General features: G+C 35.1%; 1 long non-coding RNA gene across 16 annotated transcripts in view; it reads right to left on the bottom strand.

Moving 5' to 3' along the window:
- The window catches only part of LOC144295047 (uncharacterized), a 75,157-nt gene extending 49,321 nt beyond the window's left edge, over positions 1–25,836 (bottom strand). For 5 of the 16 annotated variants that reach the window (XR_013362388.1, XR_013362392.1, XR_013362386.1 and 2 more), the window contains exons 1-6: positions 25,345–25,835; positions 24,922–24,962; positions 19,114–19,257; positions 9,582–9,650; positions 8,462–8,595; positions 3,904–4,054 (exon numbers count right to left, since the gene is read on the bottom strand). This is a non-coding gene — a long non-coding RNA (uncharacterized LOC144295047). Of the gene's footprint in view, positions 1–3,903; positions 4,055–7,939; positions 8,014–8,461; positions 8,596–9,581; positions 9,651–19,113; positions 19,258–24,921; positions 24,963–25,344 lie in introns of all 16 variants that reach the window. The other 11 variants (XR_013362394.1, XR_013362397.1, XR_013362400.1 and 8 more) reach the window with 11 other exon arrangements.
- Positions 25,837–25,859: the final 23 nt, after the last annotated feature.

Here is a 25,859-nt window from a genome sequence, read left to right as displayed (position 1 = left end):
GCACCTCACAGCATAGAAGCCCACCTACTACTTTTCAACACAGTGTCCTGAGAAGAGCAGCTGAGTCCTGAGTCCTGAGTCAGCTAGGAAATGAGTACCTGTTCAAGCTCTGTCACTAATCATGGTAAGAATTGGGGAAGGATGCTAACCAACCTAAAAATCAGTCTCTTCATCTGCCTTTAAGTCTCTCAGAACTTAGATTTTACACTGCTTCATAACTTAGTGTTGTTTGTAAAACAAAATAAGGCACAAATCAACTTATATTATCAAGTACTGTCATTAAAAGTGTTAAATTACTTTGGATCTTCTGGAGGCCCCAAACAAACAAGTACTCTGGTACTCATTAGCCAGAAATTTGATTCCCTCAAATATCAGCTTCTGAGATATATTTCTCCTACTCTCCCAAGACTATTCCCAAGAAATATGATGTCAAAGATACCGCCTTTATGCACATTCTTAATTCCTAGCTAAGCTTCCTGCAAATCCTATCTACTCTCTTTTGCAAAACAGTAACCTTTTCAACTCTCACTCTTCAATCCTAGACAGGATCAACTCTACAAATTTATTCCATATCTCCTTTACATTTAGTGCTGCCATAGATCTGTTTGACCTATCTAAACAGAGAGCTTACTAAACAGAACACGCACTTGGCTTTAATACTCCAGTGCAAAAGATAGAAGAAAAACCTTCCACTGTAAGTGAGAAGAGTACACTGATCTCTACTCCCAACTCAATTTTATATATTTTTTGCTCATTAACTTGTTTGCCTTTCAGATGCCATGCCAGAGCTTTGTACACACATGCACACACACACACACACTTTTTATATATAATCACCTTATGAATTATGCTGTCATAATAAATATTTTATAGCTGAATTATGAAAACATAGAAAAATAAGTAACTAACCCAAGATCACACAGGTGAGAACCATGGAGCCATCTGAATTTAGAGTAAAATAGGTGAGGGTGTATGACAAGACTACTGGGCAGAGAATGTTTACCAATAATATTTAGTAAAATCATAATTAGAAATCTGTTGGCTGGGATGCCTGGGTGGCTCAGTGGTTGAGCATCTGCCTCTGGCTCAGGGTGTGATCCCAGAGTGGCAGGTTGAGTCCCACATGGGGCTCCCCCACATGGAGCCTGCTTCTGCCTGTGTGTGTGTGTCTCTCTCATGAATAAATAAATAAAATCTTTAAAACAAAATCTGTTAGGAGTTTTATATTTAGGTAACTTTTGGCATTTGTCAAAGTTTGTCAAAAGCTTTGTGAACATCCAAATAAACTATGTCAAATAGTTCACTCTTACCATATTTATATTTTATCATCTCACACAATCAGAAAAGGCTACTGTTCATATGCATGCTCCTTCTAGAAGTGCAATCACACACTTTGCCCTATTATATTAAACACATTTTGGGACATATATTAGCTCACTTAGTTCTCAAGACAAAATATAAATAAGTAAAAATCTTTCCATTTTTAAGTTGAAGACATAGAAGATCAGGTAATTTAAACTACTTGTCCAGAGTCACCCATTTTTATGTAGTAATACTGAGATTCAGTTTTACTCCAAAGCCCACGGTTTTCCTTTTGTACTTTACCTTTCTGCCATAAATTAAGTATCCTTTAATTTTTCCTTAAATACTTCTCAAATTCCACACTATTGCTATAAAAAATGTGACATTTATTCATTTTAATAAAAATAGCACCCACTCTTTATTATGATAGATATTATTATATCAATGCTATATTTACATAATCTAATTTAATCCCCTTCGCAACGTCATGAGGTAGATATTATTATTCCTACATTACAGACAATAGAATTAAAGCCCAAAGGAGTTAACAAACTTGCTCAAGGTCCCATAGCTAGAAAGCAAAAGAAATAGAATTTGGCCACAAATACAACTATTTGATACTAAAGACCATAATTTTGTGGGTTTTTGTTCTGGTTTTTTTGTTTGTTTATTTTTCCATATTTTATTAAAATCCTAATGAAATGAATCTTACCACTAATTGGCAAGGACTACAATCATCAATTCAGGAAATGTTCTACCCAAATCACTCTTCTAAGCCTTCCTTCTCTCACAAAACTACCAGTCACAAATCTTCCAATGTTATCCCACAGGATCAAGTGAAGTATTTTAAAATGGGTTTAGTTCTTTAATTTATAGGAGACAAACTTTAAAAACCAACCAAAACTAAACCCACTTTAAAATACTTCACTTAATCCTATTTTCTTTACCAAGTCTTGTGCTTTGCTTTCCTTCCAAATCTAAATTCTTCAGCAAAATTCCACAGTCATCTTTATATCATTCACAAATTATTTAATCTTAATCTCTGTGATCTGAGTCCTACCTAAATCCAACTAAAAACTATTATGGAATTTTGCATTCATTATTTCGTTAGTTCACCAAAGTGTGAAAAAGCTATGGATGCCTAAGAGTTCGTGAAGAAGGCAAAGAAGAGAGAAGGAAATGGCTTGTTGAGATCACATTTGTAAATAAATTTATGTCCTCTAATCCACGTCATTTGCTCTTTCTTTGATTCTCTTTGCTAACATCATATTTTTCTGCATACTGTATGTAACTTCTTACTCATCTTTTTCCAAGTCCTGTTTTTATGCTTTAATTCTCAATGATAGCCAATGTCATATATCTCCTCAAATCTGTCAAGTGACAATGTTTATCCACTTTTCATGCATTCATCCATCACTCACTTATGCATGCTTTCTCCTAACCTCCTTGTAATTCATTCAAAGAAAGCCATTTAAAGGAAAAGTGCCTTATTCATAAATTAACTGCTCTTTCTCTTTCTCCAAAATTAAAATTCAGAATTCCAACACTAAATGTCAATTCTTCAAGCCTTCAGTTTGAATTTTAATTTTTTTTTTTTTAAAGATTTTATTTATTCATGATAGTCACAGAGAGAGAGAGAGAGAGAGGCAGAGACACAGGCAGAGGGAGAAGCAGGCTCCATGCACCGGGAGCCCGACGTGGGATTCGATCCCGGGTCTCCAGGATCACGCCCCGGGCCAAAGGCAGGCGCCAAACCGCTGCGCCACCCAGGGATCCCTGAATTTTAATTTTTGTGATCCTCTAAGGCAATGATCTGGAAAGATCAATCTATAAAGATGGAGAAAAAAGCACTTGTAATTGTTTCAGTGTTTAGATGTAAGGGCTTATCTTGGAGAGATACATTGAGTCTGTTTTGTTTTACTACTCTCTGAATATATCTTAATTTTTTTTCATTCTCACTTTCAAAAAAAATATCCTAACCCCTCTTTCTACCTGTTTAAACCTTATACATTGCATCATATTTAGTCCCACTTTTAATGTTTCCATGAAGTAAAGACCATACTTTTAATCATTACACTAAAGCTTGTAGATCCAGGATGCTTGGGATGCATTTTATTTATGGAGGTCGTATCTGAATTCTACTAGTTCTTTGGGACGACGATCAAGGAAACATTAAAATAATGAGAAATAATAGGAGAAATTCTACAGGAGGAGAGGAAATATATGAGAGCTCTCTGAACTTATTGCTCGGTTTTTCTATAGTCCTAAAACTGCTCTAAAAATTACAGTCCGTTGATTTTTAAAACTGTATTATTTTCCTTTGAAGACCCCTTAAAATCATAGTGGATGGCCCTGTAGTACTATCATTGATAAGATCTGAAACATCCTAAGCATAGATCAATGAAAGGATGTATGGATCCTTCTAATGATTCTGGTATGATGACCACAAATAGGCGATCTGCCTGCTAACAATTATAACACCATTTTGAAAGGAGTAGAAAAGTGCTTAAAATACAAAACATCAGGCAAACTGCAATATAAAAGACATTTTCAATATCAGTGAAGGGGAGCACCCTCCTTCCACCCCAAATCCCATAATACCTGTCTGTTCCCTTGATTCCTGTACCCGACTTCATGCCTGTAACAATTCTTGGTACCTTATTGAGAATATGGGTCATTGATCCTTCCATTAAGTCATGTCACTGTACTTTATTCTCTGTTGCAAAGCCCCTGGCAACAATTTGATTTTCAGCTGAAGAATGTAAATCAGACAAATGTTAATGATAATGTTAAATTTTACATTACAATAGCCTTCACATTAAATTTTAAGTCAAAAAACTATAAATTAATACATAATTCACTTCTAGAAAAGTAATTTAATCTCTGATTTATCATTAAACATTTTTTTTTAATTTATGATAGTCACAGAGAGAGAGAGAGGCAGAGACATAGGCAGAAGGAGAAGCAGGCTCCATGCCCCGGGAGCCCGACGTGGGATTCGATCCCAGGTCTCCAGGATCGCTCCCTGGGCCAAAGGCAGGCGCTAAACCGCTGCACCACCCAGGGATCCCTCATTAAACATTTTTAATGCCAGGTAATTTATTTAATCCTCATTCCAAAACATTTGATAATTCGATCTTTACTATCAATTATATTACCACATAACAAAAATTATATGCTCTATGTGCCAAAAGTATGTTATAAAGTCTTATGACTGAAAAAGGGAATGGGAATAGCCTTATATGATTACGATCTTGCTATTTAGTCTAGTAAAAATATCTCTAACTTCTTCTTCCTGACATATTTGTAGATAAATATTGTCCGTACATTGAATACTGCTAGTTTATGTGCTTCCTAGTTGATTTTATTCCAAAGTACAAATGGAAACATTTGTATTCTTTTCCTTCCACCTTTGGTATTTTAAAAACTATGCTATCACTTTATCTTACATTTTCATGAGTTATGGCCTAGACTCTAAATATAACCTATTCAGACCTTGCAAGATATTGAAAATGTGAAAAAAAAAAAAAAAAAAAAACAACACACAGAAAAATAAAGCTTACATGACATAGTAACTGGAGGATATATTGATTTTAAAATGGATAAAATTAGATCTATTTCCTTGCAGGGAGAGAATGTAATGTAATATTGCAGGAAGGTAGAGATAAGAATAATATATACTTATAAATAAAGATATTTTTTAAAAATAGGAAAATATTTAAGTAATTGACTAAAGAACTTTGTTAATGCTGATATAGAATAAGCATCATAGAGCATTAGTGGTGGGAACAATTAGATATTATAGTAGCCAATGCATCACTTCATGTATCCAAAGATGCATAAGTAAATATTAAAAATGAACAATGGTAGAAATAGCCCTTAGGGATTCAGTGATTCAGAACATATTGACCTAGAGGGATTGTGTGAAGTTTTGTTTGTGATGAAAAAAGCTCCTCTGGAATTTTAGTCCATTTGGGAAGGTAGGCAATAATAACTAATGTTTAGAGCTTGCAAGAAGCATATACAAAAGAAGCTCCACAGTAGAAAATTGAAAACATAGGAGTAGGCAAGGGAAAGCCTCTCTGGGGAAGTAACCTTGGAGCTGAGACATGAAGTTTAGTTAGTAAGTAACAGGATAGCAAGAATGGGCAAAATGTAGCTTCAGGTAGAGGGTACCATTGCCTTAATGTGGGAAAAGAATTTTGCTATAAAAGTAACTTTCATGGAAGAGTGTGGGGGTAAAGGAGAAAGTGTCATGAGCTAAGACTAAACAGTGAGTTGGTTCCAGATATTGCCTGGACTTGCAGCCCTTATGAGGTATCAGAAATATATTCTGAATGCAAGAATAACCATGAACAGAGTTTTAAAAGGTAGTGAAATAATATAACCTGGGTTTTTAAAGTAAGCATATGATCTGATACATGGAGAATGTATCCAGGAAGGCAACAGTGGGAGTGGTAGACATACCTTGTTCACCTTCCCAACATCCATTTCCTCATCTCTTGGAAATAGTCCTTGATGTTCCTTTAGGGAATATCTTTCCCACTTCTCTGTCCCTGTGTATCAGGTAGGGCTGACCCTACTTGAACCAGAATTTCATATAGCTGCTTTTGAAAAACTAGAGCTGTGTTTCCCTCTGGTCCAGCACCTGGAGCTGAGATGCCTATAGGATCTTTCTTCCGGGTCATGTATGCATGAATTCTGTAAGGCCAAATTATCCTTCCTTTCTGAAAAAACTATTGGTACTAAATTCACTATATCCTCATATCCATGTCTTCTATCCCAGCTTGTGTGAAGATTTCATGTGAACTGTGTGCCATTGTGGCAGTGGCAGTGTGAGGATATAAGTTGTTTAAGCTATCTCTATTTCTGTTCTCGTGTCTACAGTTCTCAGTATGTCTGCTACCTCACCTACCATCCTACTCATACTATCTTTTCCTCCAAAATAATTCCAGTGTGCTTTCTGGAACTCTCCCTATAAAACTAGTAAATCCTTACAATCCCATCAGATTCCCCAAACATTATTTTAACTGAAAAATAGGTGACTAGCAAGAAACTTTTGACAGCTCTCCCAAATAGAGGTTGTTCACTTAACATTTGAGAAAAGAATAACCAATAATAACAGCAAGGATTTATTGTGTATTTTTCTTACACAAGCACTAAGATACACTGTACATGAGTTTATTTCATGAATAAATTTTATAAATTCATCTCATTTAATTATTATAGCATTCCAATGAGGTAAATACTTTTATCCACATTTTAGAGATATAAAACTGAGGCGGAGAGAGATAAGTAACTTTCTCAAGGTCACAGAAGTATAGAGAGATGAAGACAGCAAGGGAATCAGACAGTGTGTATCCAGAGCTGATGTTCTTGAGCAATACTCTCTTCTTTGATAGCTCGTGGGTTAGAAGTGGAGCTGGAGTTCTCATTGTTGCCTTGCCCCACAAAAGCTCTTCCATAAACTTTCAAAAACTCCCAATCCTGTTGTTTTCATCCACCATGTTCCTGGCCAGCTCTTCTCATCCACTAAAGATTTTGGTACCTAGCCCAGGGTATCCCTTCCTCCTCGATTCCAGCCATCATCTCAGAAAATTCAGTGTCCACATGGGCAATATATCCAACATCATATTCTAATGGTTCCCTGACTTATCATTAACAGTATGTCTCACATCATCTCCCACCAATTTCTAATAACATAGCACTGAAAAAATTTCCACTTCCAAAATCACAGACATTTTGTTCTCTGGTGATAATTACATGTGTCTGCTCAGGAGTCCCATTCTTCCTATTGTTCAATGTCTTTGAGCCGCCTTCAGCTCCACTGACCTCTTCCCTTTTCTTCCAAAATACCAAACTCCTTATACTTTTGATCTATTCTATAGCCTGTCATTTCACCCATTTTGGTACCAATACACTAACCTCTTTTGTCCATATGTCTTTCAAAGCTTCCAACTATACCAACTCCAATGCTGAACCCAACAATCTTTGTTACCTTTGTCTGTGTCTATACTCAGATACCTGAAGACTTCTAAGGGGTTGGTATTGCTATGAATTCAATAAACAACCTCACCTATCCACACTCTTCATATAATGGTCTAATCATCTTGATCTAATTTCAATAACAAATAATTCACATTTCATTTATTACTTACAAACCGTGAACCACTTCTATACTCTTCACTCTCAGCAGATGATTACATTGTACTTAACTAAAGTGACTGGACCCAACAGAAAGGAATTCCTTCCAACATTCTGTTCCCAAAGATGTTAATAACCTGCCTTTGGACCAACCTTCTCCTTCTGCTTTTCTGATACAAAATAAGTACATGTTTCCCCTACTCTTGATGGCCAGTATGTCCATGTGTCTGTGTCCTGTCCCTCTCACATTCTCCAGAACGTATGCTAACATTTAATACTTCAGCTTTCAGAGCCTCTGTGACCCACAAGTTTGCTGTGACCCACAATAAAATATATATATTACAACACAACCCAATATTATACATTCTATATGTATCATATATAATATATATACTAGATATAAGAATCAGGTATAAATATATAAAATGTATCTTACTGTGGATTGCAATGGACAAACTATACAAATAACCAGAACAAAATTTCTTAAGATTACCTTATGATGCATGATACACTGATATTTTTTCTTCCTCTCCTTTTCTTTTTTTCTTTAATGCTGGTCCCCACTGACTAAATTAACATTACAACACACCAATAAGTCATAACTTGCAGTTTGAACCACAGTGAATTATTCTATCCCCCTACAACTTTAAATTCTTTCATCCAAAATTTTTTTAAAATTTATACCCCCAAGTGCTCCTTCAGCTCATATCTTCTACACACTTAGACTTACAAGAGAAACTATTTAATTTTAGTCTCCACTTTTTTTTGTCCCATTAACTTGTCAGGCCAATCTAACCTTTCTTCTGCCCCCACTGCTCCATGAAAACCATTTTCCTTAAGTTTCCATTAACTACCTGCAACTAAATTCAGTGGCCATGTTTCAGCCTCACCCTACTCAATATCTTAGCAGCATGTAATGGTTGGATACTTGCTCCTTCCTGAAATACAAATTTTTCCTGGCTTCCTTGATACCACATTGTATTATTGTTTTCCTCCCTTCTCTCTCTCTGCTTACCTTCTTTTGGTGTCTCCTTTGTCAGACTCTGAAATATTGAAGGCCTTCTATTCACTTCTCTCCTCTCATCATCTCTTTCTCACTCCTCTTTTAGCTCTTGCTCCAGTTCTTGCTTCCATTGTTGGAATTACTATCTTGTTTAGGAGACAAGCAAGACATCCTATTTATATGCTAGAAGCCTCTGGATATTAGCTTATGTAATAAGACTTCCTTCCCCTAGAAAATATACAAATGTTCTTAATAATCGAGAATCCAAATTTCTTCTGAATCATTTCCAGGCATATGCAGTTATATAACAGAGAAATATTGCTTTTTATATTCTATGCTCATGATCCTGACTGCTTTAGCACATTTAGGATTGACTGTATAACTTTCGGCATATCAAAGAATATCAAGATTTCATCTGCATTTCCTATTTAGTTAAATTCAAGGTTTCCTTTTCTCCCTGTAAGACTTCTGTGTCTCTGAAAGTTAACAGCTTCTCTTGGAAGTCAGCTGGAAGCCCTTGAAAGTTACATGCTCAGTATCTGAGGCATAGATTTTCATGATGTATGAATCATCACACCAACCTTTCCTAGCTTTGAAAATTCTGTGATCTGTTCCAAGAGATTTGGCAATTTCTCCTATCTTTAATTGCATTGTCTGGAGTGTGACCAGAAATCCTCTTTCAAATGTCTCAATGAGAAAATTAAACTCATCTTTATATTCTTGTGTATTTCTCTCTAATTAGGTACTATGTTACTTGGTTGATGCTTTAAAAATGTGCAGATCATGCACCAGCAACAAATATTTGCTCAATTTATAAATTTTCCTCTTGCAGAACTGTTATGCTCTTCTGAATACAATGCTTTTCACTTCAGTGTTGCATCCCAATGTAATAATTTTTATGAATTTTGGGCTACAATTATGGTTCTAACTTAAAATTCAATCTTCTGTTTGGTTACCAATTTGCAAGTAACCTAGGTGAATTGATAATTAGATAGATATTCACCTACACATAGCTAAGCAAAGAGGACCACATGGCAACTTACTGCTTTACCAAAATTTTGGGATTCAACATGATTATTAAAAACTGGCCAGAGGAGCTGAATAAGAAAGCATCCAGATGTTCAACACACACCTGGAAGGATGCTCAGTATCACTCATCAGGAAAATGCAAATCGAAGCCACCTCACGCCTGTTAGAATGGCTAAAATCAAGAAGACAAAAAAGCAACAAGTGTTGGTGAGGATGTGGAGAAAAAGGAAACTTTGTGCACTGTTAGTGGGAATGTAAATTAGTACAGTTGCTAAGTAAAACAACATGGAGTTTCCACAAAAAAATTAAAATAGAAATCCTATAGGATCCAAAAATTCCACTACTGGGTATTTACTTGCGGAAAACAAAACACAAACTTGAAAAGATATATGCAACCTTATATTTATTGCAGCATTATTTACAGTAGCCAATATATGGAAGCAACCTAAGTGTCCATCAATAGATATATGATATGATATATATTTTTTATATATTTATATATTTTTTATATATACATATAAAATATGATATATATACACCATGGAATATTACACCACCATAAAAAGGATGAGATTGTGCCATTTGAGACAACATGGAAGGACATAGAGGGTATTATGCTAAGTGAAATAAGTCAGACTGATAAAGTCAAATATTATATGTTTCTATTCATAAGTGGAATCTTAAAAGAATGAGTAAACAAAAAGCAGAATCAGAACTATAAATACAGAGAACAAACTGATGGTTGCTAGAGGGTAGGGGTTGGGGGCTGGGCAGCATGGGTGAAGGGGAAAGGGAGCTATAGTTCTCCAGTTATGGAAAGAGTAAATCATGAGAACAAAAAGCAGAGTATAAGGAATACAGTAAATTATATTGTAATAGTGAGGTAATGGGACAGGTGGTAGCTATACTTGTGGTAATCATAGCATGTATAAACTTGTCAAATCACTAAACTGTAAGCCTGAGACTAATTAACATTGTGTGTCAATTATACTAAAAAAAAATACCTCAGACAGTATAATGAAAATGGCAACACCAACAAACCAATAATAAATGATGTTACCTTAAAAAAATTTCAACATGGATCATACAACGTACCTCAATTTCAACATGTCAAAATGTGCAGGCAGTGCATCTCTGAATCAAATAAAAACATCCCTCACTAAAATTTGCTGATTAAATTAATAAAATGGCAAAGAATTAGCATACATTTTAGTTTTCATGGTTTAGTTGTTATGAGGACAAACAATTATAAAATTATAGTGACATGCTGTTAATTAAATGGCTTAAACTTAGTGGAAGAAAGAGCCCAAATTATTGAGTCATCTCTGAAAAAGGGTTAACTGAATTTTGTATTTGACATGTTTTACTCAATAGTAAAAGTGCACTTATTGAAAAACATTTCATCAAGTCCTGTTAATAATTATTACTTAAGTTACTAGCAAAAAAACTACTTTATCCTTGATTAGACTGATTCATGTATGTTAAAAGAATAAACAATCAAAATTTGACTTGAGTACAGAAACACCCTTTAAAATATAGCAACATAAGCCAAATAATTTTCAACTCTGGTAGGCTTATTTGATCATAATACACTGTTCTCCTTATTCTTTTTATGTTTAAACTTAGCAAGTCAGAAAATAAAACCTCCACATTAAATGCAGCGCTTTTACCAGTCCAACAAGGGCAATGCAAAAAAGGAACAGACGTTCTGAAAGAGACTCCCAAAATCAAGTTGGGGATGTTACATAGTAGGAGTTTTCCTAAATATGTAATCAAATTTGGCCATTTACTATAATGACCCAATAATTTCTCCAATTATAAAATTTCCAAAAGTGCTAATGTTAATCTACTGATTGGATTGCCAAAGGGGTATGAGATGGTAAAATATAACCTGTTAAAATCAATTGACACAAACGTTGGTCCTGGTCAGCCACTTCATAATATTATCTCCCTTCTAAAGAAATAATATTGAGGAAAGATTAAAGATTAACTAGAATTCAGATTCTAAATGACAAGGACTCTATACGAATCCTTCAGAATAAAATAATTATAACAAAGCAATGCTGTAGATAAATTACATATCTCGTTTTTTTCAAAAGTCTACAGATATGTTTAGGCAGATAATTATTTTCATAAGACTGTGCCTCTGGCTTTTAAATAGAAAAATTCAAGATCAGCATTACCTAAATGATGTTTTGTGGACATATTTATGGGGTTATTGTCAGTAAGATTTTTTATTAATTATTATTTAATTTATAAGACAAGATATTTAATGTAAGTATATTCTAGATTATCTGAAGATCATCTTAACCTAAATCTAAGAACTGCTGTATAAACTCAATACCGAGTTTGTGTTTATTATTATTATATTAATATCTACTTTTTATTATACTTCATAATGTTGTTCTTCTTATATATTGAGAAAAACTCACATATTATATAAACAATTTCATAAAATTATATAATTACCTGTGGGAAACAAAAAGAGAAATACAACACAATCCATAAAAGAAAAATGGATAGATTGGAATTCATCAAAATTAAAAACTTTTGTCCTACAGAAGACTGTTAAGAGATTTATAAGACGAACTACAGTCTGGGAGAAAATACTTACAAACCACACAAAGGACTAGTATCTAGACTATAGAAAGGACAAAGAATAAGTATCTGGATTATATAAGGAACTTGCAAAACTCAACCGTAAAGAGTAATCCAAATACAAAATAGACAAACGACTAACAAGCATGTCACCAAGAGATAAAATAAAATGTGCCATATTCATACCAGCAGAGGATAAACTGATGGCATGTGAAAAACTGTTCAGCATGATTTGCCATTAGAGAAATGAAAATTAAAACGTGAGCTCTTACTATATACCTATAAGATTGCTAAAATTAAAAACAGTAACAATTCCAAATGCTGGCAAGCATGCAGAGAAACTGGATCACTCCTATATCACTGGTGGGAGTGTGAAATAGTACAGCCACCATGGAATAGTTTGGCAGTTTTCTTATAAGCTAAACACATACCTACTCTATGACCTAGCAGTTGCGCTCACAGACATTTATCCCAGAGAAATGAATATTTACGTTCATGCAAAAACCTATAGACAGATGCTCCTAGCAGCTTTACCTGCAGTAGCTAAAAACTGAAAACAACTCAGATGTGCTTCAGTGGGTGAAAGTTTAAACAAACTGTGGCACATACGTACCTTCGAATACTACCCATCAATAAAAAGCAATGAAGTATCGATATATGCAATGGCTTGGTAAGTCTCCAGGGAATTATGATGAGTGAAAAAAGACAATCCTAAAAGAGTTTGCATTATAAAATTCCACTCATGACATTCTAGAAATGGCAAAATTATAGAGACCAAATTAGTAGTTGTTAAGGATTAGGGAAGGTATACGAACTAGAGAGCATTTAAAAGGGTGCAATAGGGGGATGCCTGGGTGGCTCAGTTGATTAAGCAACAGACACTCAATTTTTGGTTCAGGTCATGATCTCAGAGTTGTGAGATCAAGCCCTCAAGCTTTCTCTCTCCCAACCCCCTCCCTCTCTAAAATTAAAAAAAAAAAAAGGTACTATAGGTGCTCTGGTAGTGATGGAACTGTTTTGTATCTTGATTGTGACAGTAGTTACATGAACTGATACAGGTGAGTTGTATCAATCTTTTTTTTTTTTTTTTGAGTTGTATCAATCTTAATTTCCTCGTCATGGTATCTGTATTATAGTTTACAAAGTATCACTATGTGAGAAGAAACCATGTAAAGAGTAAGTATTATCTTTTTCCAGCTGCATGTGAGTCTTCAATCATCACAAAATTAGGATTTATTTAAATTTTTTTAAAAGATTCACTTATTTATTTTGGAGAGACGGAGAGAGAAAGAGAATGCAAGCATGGGGAGGGGCAAAGGAAGAGGGAGAGAGAATCTCATCCCTGAGTGCAGAGCTGCAAGCAATGGGACTCAATCTCAAGACCCTAAAATCAAAATCAAGGCTCTGTTGCTTAACTGACAGAGCCACCCAAGGACTTCATTTAAAAGTTTTTTAAAAACCTAATCTATAGAATAAAAGTAGCTTTCAAGTATTGCCTTCCACCTTTTTTTCTGAGCAACTTTCTCTGTGAAACTTTGATATCTAACTTATTTCACAAATATGCACCAAGGATCCACAGAATTATGTAATGACATCTTACTAGGCACTTAGGAGTGAAAGTATGATTTAACTTCAGCTACAAGAGAACACTTACTGAGGAGGTAATAGCAATTAATTACACAACTACTACAACATATATTAGTACTCTGTTGTGTTAATTTTGTAACACCCAAATACTATAAAGTAAACTTATTTTAAATGCTTTATAAAGAGCCCCAGAACAAGAGCTCTGGATTTAGAATGGCTGGATTTAAATTAAGTCTTTGCAGCCTACCAGCTGTGATAACTTAAGTGTGTTAATTAACTCCTTTATGCCTCATTTTCCTAATCTGAAAACTTGGAATAATAAAGTACCCATCTCAGTTATTGTGATGATTATTTTATAGAAAGAGCCTGGAACAGGGGAGCACTGAATGAAGTGTTCTTGTTGTTGTATTTAGTAATGAATAAAAGAGAACAGAATGATCCCGTGTTCTCGGGTATTATTAAAAATTATGAAATCATATTTGGATAGACAAGTTTAAAAATGCAAATATTTAGACATTATTTTGTTGACCTACAATTATTTTGTTTTTAAATAACTGTGGACTGTCAGTTTTTAATAAGTGTGGAATACTCTATTCTGGAAATATATGTGGATCAAACTGCTCTTAACTTCTGGTAGTTTGTGTAGTTATTTTCAGACATATTTCTTTATTTCCAATGATGAGAAATGAACTAAAATACTATGAAACAGACTCTCAAATGTTTAACTTATGAAATATTCTTTACATTAGATCTTGAAAATGGCAATGCTAACAGTAAAAGATTAGTATTCATAAAAACAGTAACTATTTACTTCTTCAACACATTTGAAACTGAAAAAATCTGTTTCTTTTTTATTTTATTATGAATAAAAATATATTCTTATATATCCCTGAACTGGTCCCATTAAAATATGATGTCCTTTAGAGTTGCTAGCAGATGTTTTCTGCTTCCCCTCTTATTTATTTTTTCCTTTTTCCTTATGTTGCTTTTCCACTTTTCAGTTTATAGAATTATTTTTCCAGAGAAGTAATATGGGTGAATAAAAATATGTTATAGAGCCTGACAACACTTCATAAGATTTTTTATTTCCAAAATTCTTTGAAAATCATCATTACTCTTATTATTTGATAAGTTAGTAAAATGTGACTGTATTTTATTAAAAGAATCATGTTACCTGTGCTGATCACATTATTTTTAATTTGTATTTTCCAATGGCAAATACTGTGTAGAAGTTGCCATTTTATTTAAGCTGTACCAAGTAGATATGGTACAGGCCTATCAGGCTCCTAGTCAACTCAATCACTGTATAAAATTACTCCCAAGGGTATATTTTTTAATGCTGTTTCCAGGCTGGTTTTGAATAACTGAAGTGTTCACACTTCCCATGGGAGGATATTTCATAGCATGATTTTAGTATTAGAACATTTTTCCTGAAACTATATTTATTTAAAATTTCTGTTCTTGGGTTACAATATTATTTATCTTCAGCTCTCAAACATATTCTGCTTTGATTTTTATGAATTCCTCATTTGATTATCTCATGGCCAACTCATGAGTATTTTATCACTAATATTTCTCACAAAACAATTTGTATTGCCTTAGTTATTCAAAGAAATGGAAAAAAGCCTAAGCATATATTTTTTAGAACCACAAAAAATTGACCAAATATATGATTTATAAATATCAATGCAAATGATATTTGTTAAACTGACTCATTTTGCAGACTCTAAGAAAAGAAAAAGCACATTATAAATATAGTTTAAACAGCAAGTAGAAACATTGCTAAGACACAAAATGATAGAAAAAATAAGAAAGAATTGGGTTATCCATACAACAAACCATCCCTAGACATTAGCTTAATCTTAACTATCTGAAAGCAATTGTTCTGTATATATATTTTTTCTAAGATTAGCCAACAAATGAATATGAACTTTTAGTCTTTAAGATTTTGATGACTACGACTGGTACAAATATGCAAGACAAACACATTTATAAATAGATAAAACTCTACATGTAACATTGTGATTTGTAAAATTTTGATGCAAACACATTAGCAGAAATAATGGTCACCAAAGAAAATTCCAGTAGCATAAGCTGTAAATGATAATATGTTATATAGGCAAAAAACAGTCAATGGATCCAATGTTAGTTAAAAACTTAATAAGAAAAATCATATTAATTAAAACAACATCAGTATATTTAAAATGAAAATGACAAAATTGTGAAAAGTTAACTGTGGAGAAAAAATTGAGCAACAGATTAAACTGACACAATGGCATCTAGTCCCCCGAATATGTTTTTATTTTCTCCTAAATGTTTTCACTCATAAAAATAATCAGGTTTGTAATAATTCTGATTAAAATATTTAATATGCATGAACAAAAGGCAAAATGATTTTAGGATCAAGATGTTAAGTTAAATACTCATTAGCTAAAAGCAGATCAAAATATTCTGTATTTATAAGACATGTAATTAAGACTCTCTGATTTTTAAAACCAAAAATAAATTAAAATATTTTATTTATTTATTAAAGAGAGAGTATGAACAGTGGTGGGGGAGGGGGCGCTGTGAGCAGAGGTAGAGGAAGAAAGAGTCCCAAGAAGACTCTGTGGTGCTGAGACTGAGATTATGAACCTGGCTGAGATCAACAGTTGGCAGCTTATCCAACTGCACACCCAGGCACCCCTGCTGAGGAACTCTTGTCAACTTGTGCTTAGTGATAAGAAGCAAAAGTGTCTTGGTACCTGGGTGGCTCAATTGGTTAAGCATCTGTCTTCAGCTCAGATTTTGACCCCAGGGTCCTGAGCTGGGCTCCCTGCTCAGCGGGGAGTGTGCTTCTCCCTCTGCCCCCTACCCTCCACTTGTGCTCTCTATCCAATAAATAAATAAAATCTTTAAGAATTTAAAGAATAAATCTTTAAATAAATCTTTAAGAATAAAAAGAAGGAAGCAAAAGTGTCAATATGGACATCAAGATCTGTGAAACTTATATAGGATTATATGCTGTAATGATAAGAAATCTTCTCTTATTCTGATATCTTTTTACATGAATACTTCTAAAAAAATTGACTAATATTTTTACAAGCCTTTGTGGTTCACAACACATTTTTACAAAAGTGTTTTCAACTGATACTCCCAACAACCTATTTTTAGGTACGAAAGCATGTGGGCCAGAGAGGTGACATACATTTGTACTCAGTGTCATGTATTCTTTTTTTAAAAAAAGATTTTATTTATTTATTCATGAGAGACACAAAGAGAGAGGCAAAGACACAGGCAGAGGGAGAAGCAGGCTCCATGCAGGGAGCCCAATGTGGGACTCGATCCCAGGACTCTGGGATCACAACCTGAGCTGAAGGCAGATGCTCAACTGCTGAGCCACCCAGGCGTCCCAGTGTCAGGTAGTCTTACTCCAAATCCTGGCTCTTCTCATTGTTTGTTTTTGATTACTATATTAATATCCAGTACTTTTTGTATTTAATTTTATTCTTTGTATATATTGATAAGAACTCCTATATTGTATTAAAATTTTTAACACTTTTTGGAAACTTAAACAGAAAAAACAAAACTTAAACATTTCCTTATTGGCAAATGAAATTTACTTTACATTTTGTTTAATAATAGGAGTGGTTTGTGTTTTTTAAAAAAGCAATGGATTGAATTAAATTGTAAAACAACTGAATATATTTTCTAAAACTACTGAACCAGATTAAAACAAAGAACCCTTTCCACTACCTATAAGATTCTCTTATGTTGTCAGACCATGAAAGATCATGTACAGAAAGGTTCTTCTCCAACCACCACCCCATTTATATTTGTCTTGCTCTCCCCCAATGTTCTATACATGCTGGTGGTGTTTTTGGAGATAACATTGACTAACTTGCTAGTTCCAGAGAGTGAGAAGTCCCGCTTGAACTAGATCTTGTGGTGAGGATAGCTCCAGCAGGAAGTGTAATTTGTTTTGGACCTTAAAGAATGTATAAGCTTTAAACAAGAAGAGATTGGAGAAGAGAGAATGAAGTAAACAAAGCAATTAGGAAATTGTGGGATGATATATCAGGGCAAGAGGAAATAATTCAGTTTGATTCACGTATAAACAACATGAAGTATATTAATACAGGATTGAGACCATAGGGTAAAGATCCTCAAGTGTGAACTCTCACTTCTATACCTAAAAACCTAATTATACTCAAAAGGAAAACAAAAACAAAAACAGGGGCACCTAGTGGCTCAGTTGGTCAAGCGTCCAACTCCTGATTTTGGCTCAGGTTGTGATCTCAGGGTGTGAGATTGAGCCCTCTGTGGGGCTCTCCACTCAGCAGGGGAGTCTGCTTCAAATTCTTTCTCTTTCTCTCTCAAATAAATTTTAAAAATAAAATATTAAAAAAACTGTCTTTATGAATAAACACTTTACCTAGTTTTTTAAATCACGTTTCCAGAATCTTATTCTATTTGTTATTCCCTATTTGTCTTATATTTTAGATCTCTCTTTGTCCACCAAGTTGTTTCTTCACAAATTATACTGATGCTTTAATCTCTTCCATTTCAAGTGAATCTTCTCACAGGAAAAGTTCACGACAACTGCCACCCCATCCTTGCTTCTCATCCCTCATTGTCACATAGCAGTCAGACTAAAGTTATTCAGGCAGAGGTCACCATCGAGGATACTAATTGCCAAATCCAATCGATTCTTCTTAGTTCTCTTCTCAGTTAATCATTCTGTAGAACTTGACACTAAATTATTCCATTGGTAAAAGTCATTTAGTTCCTGTCATACATGGCACTATTCCCTGGATTCTTAGCTTGCCTTTCCTTCTATACAGCCAGTCTTCTTCAGTCTTATTTTCTGCCCATTCCAGCTTCCCCATCTCGACTTATTAGTAAGTGAATTGCACTTACAAAAACAGAATGTGTATTCTGACCCTATTTGTGATCTGTTATATCTACATAGACAAATATTCAGAGTCTGCACATATAAGTTGTTTTTATGTATAGAATGAATTTCACATTCATCATTACTATAGTTTTAAAATATTCTTTGCAAATATCATGTATAAATTATTTAAATGAAAAAAATCACCAGTTGTATTTACATGCCCTTCAAGTATACTTGTCTGTTGATTCTCAAACTGCTTTCTCAAGCCTAGACATTTACCTGAATTCCAGACCTCAATGCCCCAAACTCATCTCTCACCTTTGTCCCTTTTTCCCCAATAATAATGAAGCATTATTCATGTTTCTATACCTAGCGCCTGTCATAGCAATTTGTAAGAGAATATAGCTACTGAATAGGTTGAGTGAGTAAGCTAAAAAAGAGTATTCTTTATTCCATAGGGCTTAGGAAATTACTGAAGTTTCTGTTTGGTCGTTTGTTTAGTTAAGTGATGCATTCAGATTTGTAACTTAAGATTAATCTGGAAATATGTAAAGAAAATGAAATTGAGGGGCACCTGGGTGGTTCAATGGGGTAAGTGTCCACCTTCGGCTCAGGTCATGCTCCCGGGGTCCTGGGATGGAGTCCCGCATGGAGCTCCCTGCAGGGAGCCTGCTTCTCCCTCTCCCTCTGCCTGCTGCTCCTGCTGTTTGTCCTATCTCTGTTAAATAAATAAAATAAAATACTTGTTTAAAAAAATAAAGAGGGATCCCTGGGTGGTGCAGCGGTTTGACGCCTGTCTTTGGCCCAGGGCGCGATCCGGGAGACCCTGGATCGAATCCCACGTCGGGCTCCCGGTGCATGGAGCCTGCTTCTCCCTCTGCCTGTGTCTCTGCCTCTCTCTCTCTCTCTCTCATAAAAAAATAAAAATAAAAATAAAAATAAAGAAAATGAAATTGAAGTGGAAAGTATAAAAGAGATTTGTGTTGAGTCACAGAAACTCTATCTAGGTACCAATGATACAACCTTTCTAATGAAGTGTTACCTCCAAGGAATAATAAAAAAGTATCCCCCACTTTCCTCACACATTGTAGCTTTCAAACATGTACGTCATTTGGTGTAACTACTGTGTCCAGTGGTTCTAAAATAAATCTTTGCTGCCATCTTGTGGGAAAATATGTATATTTTAAAAAATGCTTGAGTTTTGCAACAGTCAGTAAGTATCCATAAAGCTGTTTTTTAGAAAGAAATAGATTCCAACTAAAGGTATTCCTTTGCTGCTTTCATGAAAACGTGAAAGTCTACATGGGCTTTATATCTTTTTAAATATTATTTTGTTAATAGTAACATAAATACTTCTAAATTAGTTTCCATATTTACATTTTTGTTCAATTTTGCTCCAAATTCAACAGGCTAAAGAAAAAAATTAGTTGTAATTGACCATCTTTTGAATTTGCATTTATTGTCTTTTATTTCTTTTCTTATTGAGCACATAAAAACTCATTCATTTAATTTATTCAACAAACACTTATTGAGTGCCTATCTTATATCGGTCATTGTTCTAAGCATTCAGGACATAATAGTGAATAAAGAGACAAAAATCACTGTCTTCAAGGATCTTACATTTTAGGGGTAAGCCACTCAGGTAAACCGCTGAGCCGTCCAGGGATCCCCCTTTTTTTGAGGCTGACAAATGTTTGGCTTTTATTGTTATGTATTTGGCTGGGTGCAGAACTGCCCTGTCACCACTGGCCCTAGAGGAGCAGGCAGCAAGATGGTTCTGGAGATACTGCCAATTAGGGTGTCAGGACTTACGGGTTCATGAGCACCGTGGTTCCTCCTTCTAATGAAGTGCAAACTAATTCACAGCCAGACTTCAGCAGAAGGGAGCAACTGTCATAGCTGAAGGAACTTTAATCAGGGTGCACACCCAAAGCCAGAGTTTGTTCTCCTGGATGGCTCAGGTCACAATCCCAAGGTCGTGAGATCAAGACCATTTTGGTTCCTGCTCAGCAGGAAGTCTGCTTCTCCCTCTCTCTGCCTCTGTCCCCTACTTGTGCTCTCTCTCTCAAATAAAAAAATAAAATCTTTTTTTAAAAAAAGAATCTTACAGGACGCCTGTGTGGCTCAGCAGTTGAGCACCTGCCTTCAGCTCAGGGCGTGATCTTGGGATCCGGGATCAAGTCCCACAGGGGCTCCTTACAGGAAGCCTGCTTCCCCCTCTGCCAGTGTCTCTGCCTTTCTCTCTCTCTCTCTCGAATAAATAAACATTTTTTAAAAATAAAGAATCTTACATTTTAATTGGATATGTAAAGTGGATTTATAGGTCTTAATGTTCTTTAAAAAAATTTTTTTTGTTATCCACTTTGACAAATTGCCTAAGTTTATAGTTTGGAAGAAAAGAAGATATACAAGAAACTATCACAAAAAAGGGCTTTCTCCTTAAAAAAGAAAAATGTGGAATACTCCAAAATCAGTACTGTGTATATAAAATTTTATAGAAATGGAAATTCTAGCATTTCTGTACTTATAGAATTACAGAAAAGTGGGCTACAAATAAATGAGTCAGCAACAAAATTTTAAATTTTGGTTATTCAAATCTGAACAAGCCTTTTGGGACTCATATGCACCAACTTTAGAGCCAAAGTTTAACACAAATTGAAATTGTTTGGAAAAGCCAGCATTTGTGGATAATAAAGGAAATGTAATGTTACAGAAATGCCAGCAATTATTGCACAAGGAAATCAATTCTTCCTAATCAACAATAACCTCAAAGTTTCAGCCTGTAAAGTTGTCTTTTTTGTTAAGAGAATTTAGTAAATAAAATTCTGAGATATGATGAATTTCATTTTTTGAAGATTTAATTTTAAAAAAGATATTCAGTAAGAATGCACATCTTTCAATTTGGTTCAGCCTAGGTCCTCTCCAAAAGTGGAGCTGGAGATAAAAGCTTGTAAACAGCTTATTTTAGGAAATTATTACAAAGAAGAGGAGAGTGGAAAACTGGCAAGACAAGAAAGGGAAGAAATATTGACTACTAGGATAAAATACTGAGCAACATTATTATTGCAATAAATAGCTGGAGGTCAATTCCCCTAAGAAGCCTTGTAGAATATACTTCAGAATTGCCTACCCAAGACACAGAATCAGGAGCATTTATCTACCAGTCCCTATCTAAGAATTAGTCAAGGGTTGCACCATTGCCTGTTTACTCCTCCTGCTTCCAAGTTTGGTGAGTATCAGAATGGCTCATAGGCATTTTATTCATTGGCACTGGAGAAGCCTGAGACTAGACAGAGAAAGATATGTGATGCAGATGAAATGAGATGTCAGGTTAAATCCACAATGACTAGAGTAAAATAGTAGGTAACGAGAATGTGAGGTGGGACACAGAATGTGTATGATTCTTAGCTCCTGTTTTGTTAGGCTACTAAAACTAATAAGGACACTATCTTTGATGGGAAATAAAACTTAAAAATATATAAGTAAATGAGAATTTATCAGAAGAAAATGTACTTCACAATTTACTAAATTACTTTCAGCGGGATTGTTGCCTATAGCAGAAATTCAAACATGGGGTAATATTAAAAAAGTTGTACTCTTCAAATAACTGAGCATGCACACTAGAGTATAAATATCAATGTATTTTTAATATACAGAATTATTTTTTTAAAGATTTTATTTATTTATTCATGTTAGACACAGAGAGAGAGAGAGAGAGAGAGAGGCAGAGACACAGGCAGAGGGAGAAGCAGGCTCCACTCAGAGAGCCTGACGCGGGACCCGATCCAGGGTCTCCAGGACCACGTCCTGGGCTGCAGGCGGCGCTAAACCACTGCACCACCGGGGCTACCCCAATATACAGAATTATTATCTGTAATCTCTCTTTTTTTTCCTCCCTTGCTTTATAGGGATAAATTTCAATATAATTCTTGTTTGTAATTTTTTTAATCTTTGTTTTTTTTTTTAAATTGCAATTGTCTAAGGACTTCAAAAGCAAAGGTTTTTTGGCAATCCAAAATTATTAGCTATTTCAGCTAAAGATGTTCGGTTTATTTGGGGAAAAAATGTAACCAAACTTTGGAAGAAGCATTTATTTACAAAATACCCAATACTGTTGTAGGACATTTATATTGATTTACAGAGTACTGAAATAAGTCCAGGACTTTTTTTCTTTTTTTTTCTTTTTAAAGATTATATTTATTTAGAGCGCACACAAATGAGGGGTCCCACCCCTCATTTGGGGAAGGAGAAAGGATCTAAAACAGACTCTGTACAGAGCACAAACCCCCATATGGGACAGCACTGAGATCATGACCTGAACTGAAATAAAGAGTCAGAGGCTCAACCGACTGAGCTGCCCAGGCGCCCCAAGTTCAGGACATTTCTAAAGGTTTGATTGCTGCAGGGAAGCAAGAAGAAAAACATGTAGTGCCAAGATAAGGTTTTTCCCTTTCATTCTGTTTTATATTCAATTCAACATAGGCTTGGTCACAAAAAAAGAAATTCGGTTCAGTTCTATGTTAAAAAAAATTTGTAAATTCTGAACTTAGAATGAACTAAGGATTTTATATCCACTAAAGCCCTCCTTCAAGTTTCAGGCCTTTAGAAGAAGCTATTTTAAAGATGGAAGAGATCAGGGAAGATTGTTTTCATAAATGATTCCTGCCAACTCTACTAGAAAATAAGCTTCATCTGACAAGAACGACAGGAAACTTAAGCTGAAAGACTAGTAGTAACCAGTGACAATATTTCTTAATATATTTATTATAAGTAAAAACATTTAAATGGATCTGATAAGTTTATATACGAACATATATATCAATAATAAATATATTTAAATAACAAGCTAGGCATCAGGATGGAAGACTCATGTGCAAATGCTACATTTTCCAATAAAATTGAAAAAAACATAAATAAAATCAGAGGAGAAAGAAGAAAAGAGTAGTAATCTCATTAATTGCCCTATAGGAAACAATCGAAAGTCAAAATCAGTTAGATTTGGTAGAGTAGGAAAGCCTAAGTAAGAAAAAAAGAGGCAATTAGGTATTAGTATATAGGGAACAATTTGAACAAAACCACAAATATTCCTAAATGCCAAAAAAAAAGGGGGGGGGAAATTAAAACAAAATTTATTGATATCATTTGTCTGGTGCAATACCCTATTCAAATTTGTCCTGGGACACCTGGGTGGCTCAGCGGTTGAGTGTCTGCCTTTGGCTCAGGGCATGATCCCCCATGAGGGGACGGAGTCCCATATCTGGCTTCCCATGGGAAGACTGCTTCTCCCACTGCCTATGTCTCTGCCCCTCTCTCTGTGTCTCTCAAGAATAAATAAATAAAATCTTTCAAAAAAAAATTGTCCTTATGGGTTTATATTTTTAATTTTTAATTTTATTTAATTTATTCCACAATTTTAGCAGGGCCTGAAAAGTAAGATAAATGTGTATGTTCAATATTACATGACTAATCAAAATAATTAAGATCACTTTTTAAGCCCTGAGATTGGACTTCCCTGCTGTAGATAGACAGCTCTACATTGCAGAGCTAAGTTCTGAATCCTGGTCTAAGTCCTAAGCTTCACTCTTCACTAGTCTATACCACTGCTTTCATAACATGGGAAAAATCTTAAGATTCTGTGTAACAGCATGTGTGTAATGGGGGATGGAATGGGACCTGGATGTAAAGATTATATAAATTATGCGATGTTACCACCACACAGTTTCTTAATTTGTGGTAGTCAGCACTGGAATGTGGGGACAGAGTGGAAGTGTGGCGGGGAATGGAGTGGAATGTGCTCTCTGTTCTCTTAAGAATGATTTGATTTTGTAGTCTTTGAAATACTCAAAAGGGGAACATAAACCTCCATATGCATTATGACTCCAATTCTTAGGAGGGTTTTGTTGCTGTTTTGTTTTGCTTAACATTCATGCCAATAAATAAATGTCCAATGGAGAAAAAACTGGAAATAAATTTATCAGAGTTTAGCGTTTCAGTCCTTATTACTTGGTGATAGAATCATTGCTCTTGTTCTTAATATATTTCTGCATTTTTGAATTTTCTCCTATAAGTATTTATTATTTTCTGATTATAAAATGCTGTAGCTGGAAAAAAATGACAGTAAACATTAAAAGCATTTGAAAGAGCTTAGTAATAATCCTGGTAATGTTGCAAAGACAGGACACCCAGGCCATGAATTTAACCACAGCCTAAACTTTCTAAATGTCTTCATCTCTTCATTTCTAATTGTGTAAGATTAATTTCTATGGTCTGTTCCTCCAATCCATGGCTGGTGAAACTGACAATTGGTACCACGTATTGGAAATAAATGGCTAGATTTGCCTTTAAAATCTTAAATTTGTTTTAAAAGGCTTACGCCCTTTACCCCAGTACGGCCACTTCTCAAAAGTTATCCTGGAGGGAAATCTAAAATAAGAAAAAACAAGGTACAGTTAGTTGACTATTGAAGTTTATATATAATAATAGTGATGAGATTAAAGGAAGAATGGTCATAGTGCTAATTTATTCAACAGAATATTACTTCATTTATAATGACTATGAAACAGAAAAATACTCTAGTCACGTTAAGTGAAGAATAATATATTGTATATATGTATCTTGAGATGACTACAGAAAAATATAATACCTCTAGGTATAAAAAGAGGAAGGGACCATGAAAAAATGGTCTTAATTTTATTGGGCTCAGAAGATTTTGAGCCCACCTCTCATTAACAGATCACTAGAAACATTGTATAGCTTTTTTACTTCTATTTAATTATTACTGGTGTTACTATATCAAGAAGCATACTTGCTATCAAGAAGGGTTTGCTTTTACTTCAAATGTCCCAAGTTTGGGAAATATACAAGTTGTAGACGACATCCTTAGCGTGTGCCCATTACCACGCACTTGATGAAATTTTATTAGTCGTCCCCGGACTGAAGCAGTATCGGCAAACTCAACAAATGGAGCCTGACTTGAAACAGCGTCCCTTTACCCCAGAGTCTGAGCACACCGGTGACCATTTCTAGCACTGCATTCGGTCAACAGTGTAAGATCTCCTGACTTCAAGTGCTTTGTATTCTCAAAGGAGTCGGCCTCGATGACTCCGTGATCACACTTGCCCCGACGCCCCAACAGTCCCGCGCCGCGGAGACCCGGGCGGCGGAGACGGCAGCCCCGGGAGAGGGCGTCCCCGCGTCTCCTGGTTGCCAGGCAACCCCGTTCCGGCGGGGGACGCGCAAACGCCGCCGGGCTCTGCGCCTTCCGTGCGGCCGCGAGGGGGCGAACCGAACCGCCAGGCCGGGGCTGGACTCGCCGCAAAA

Source organism: Canis aureus, chromosome 23 (assembly GCF_053574225.1).
Source record: "Canis aureus isolate CA01 chromosome 23, VMU_Caureus_v.1.0, whole genome shotgun sequence".
NCBI classification, from domain to species: domain Eukaryota; kingdom Metazoa; phylum Chordata; class Mammalia; order Carnivora; family Canidae; genus Canis; species Canis aureus.
Note: the sequence above shows the minus strand (reverse complement) of the source record. Positions and strands in the feature narration are given on the sequence as shown.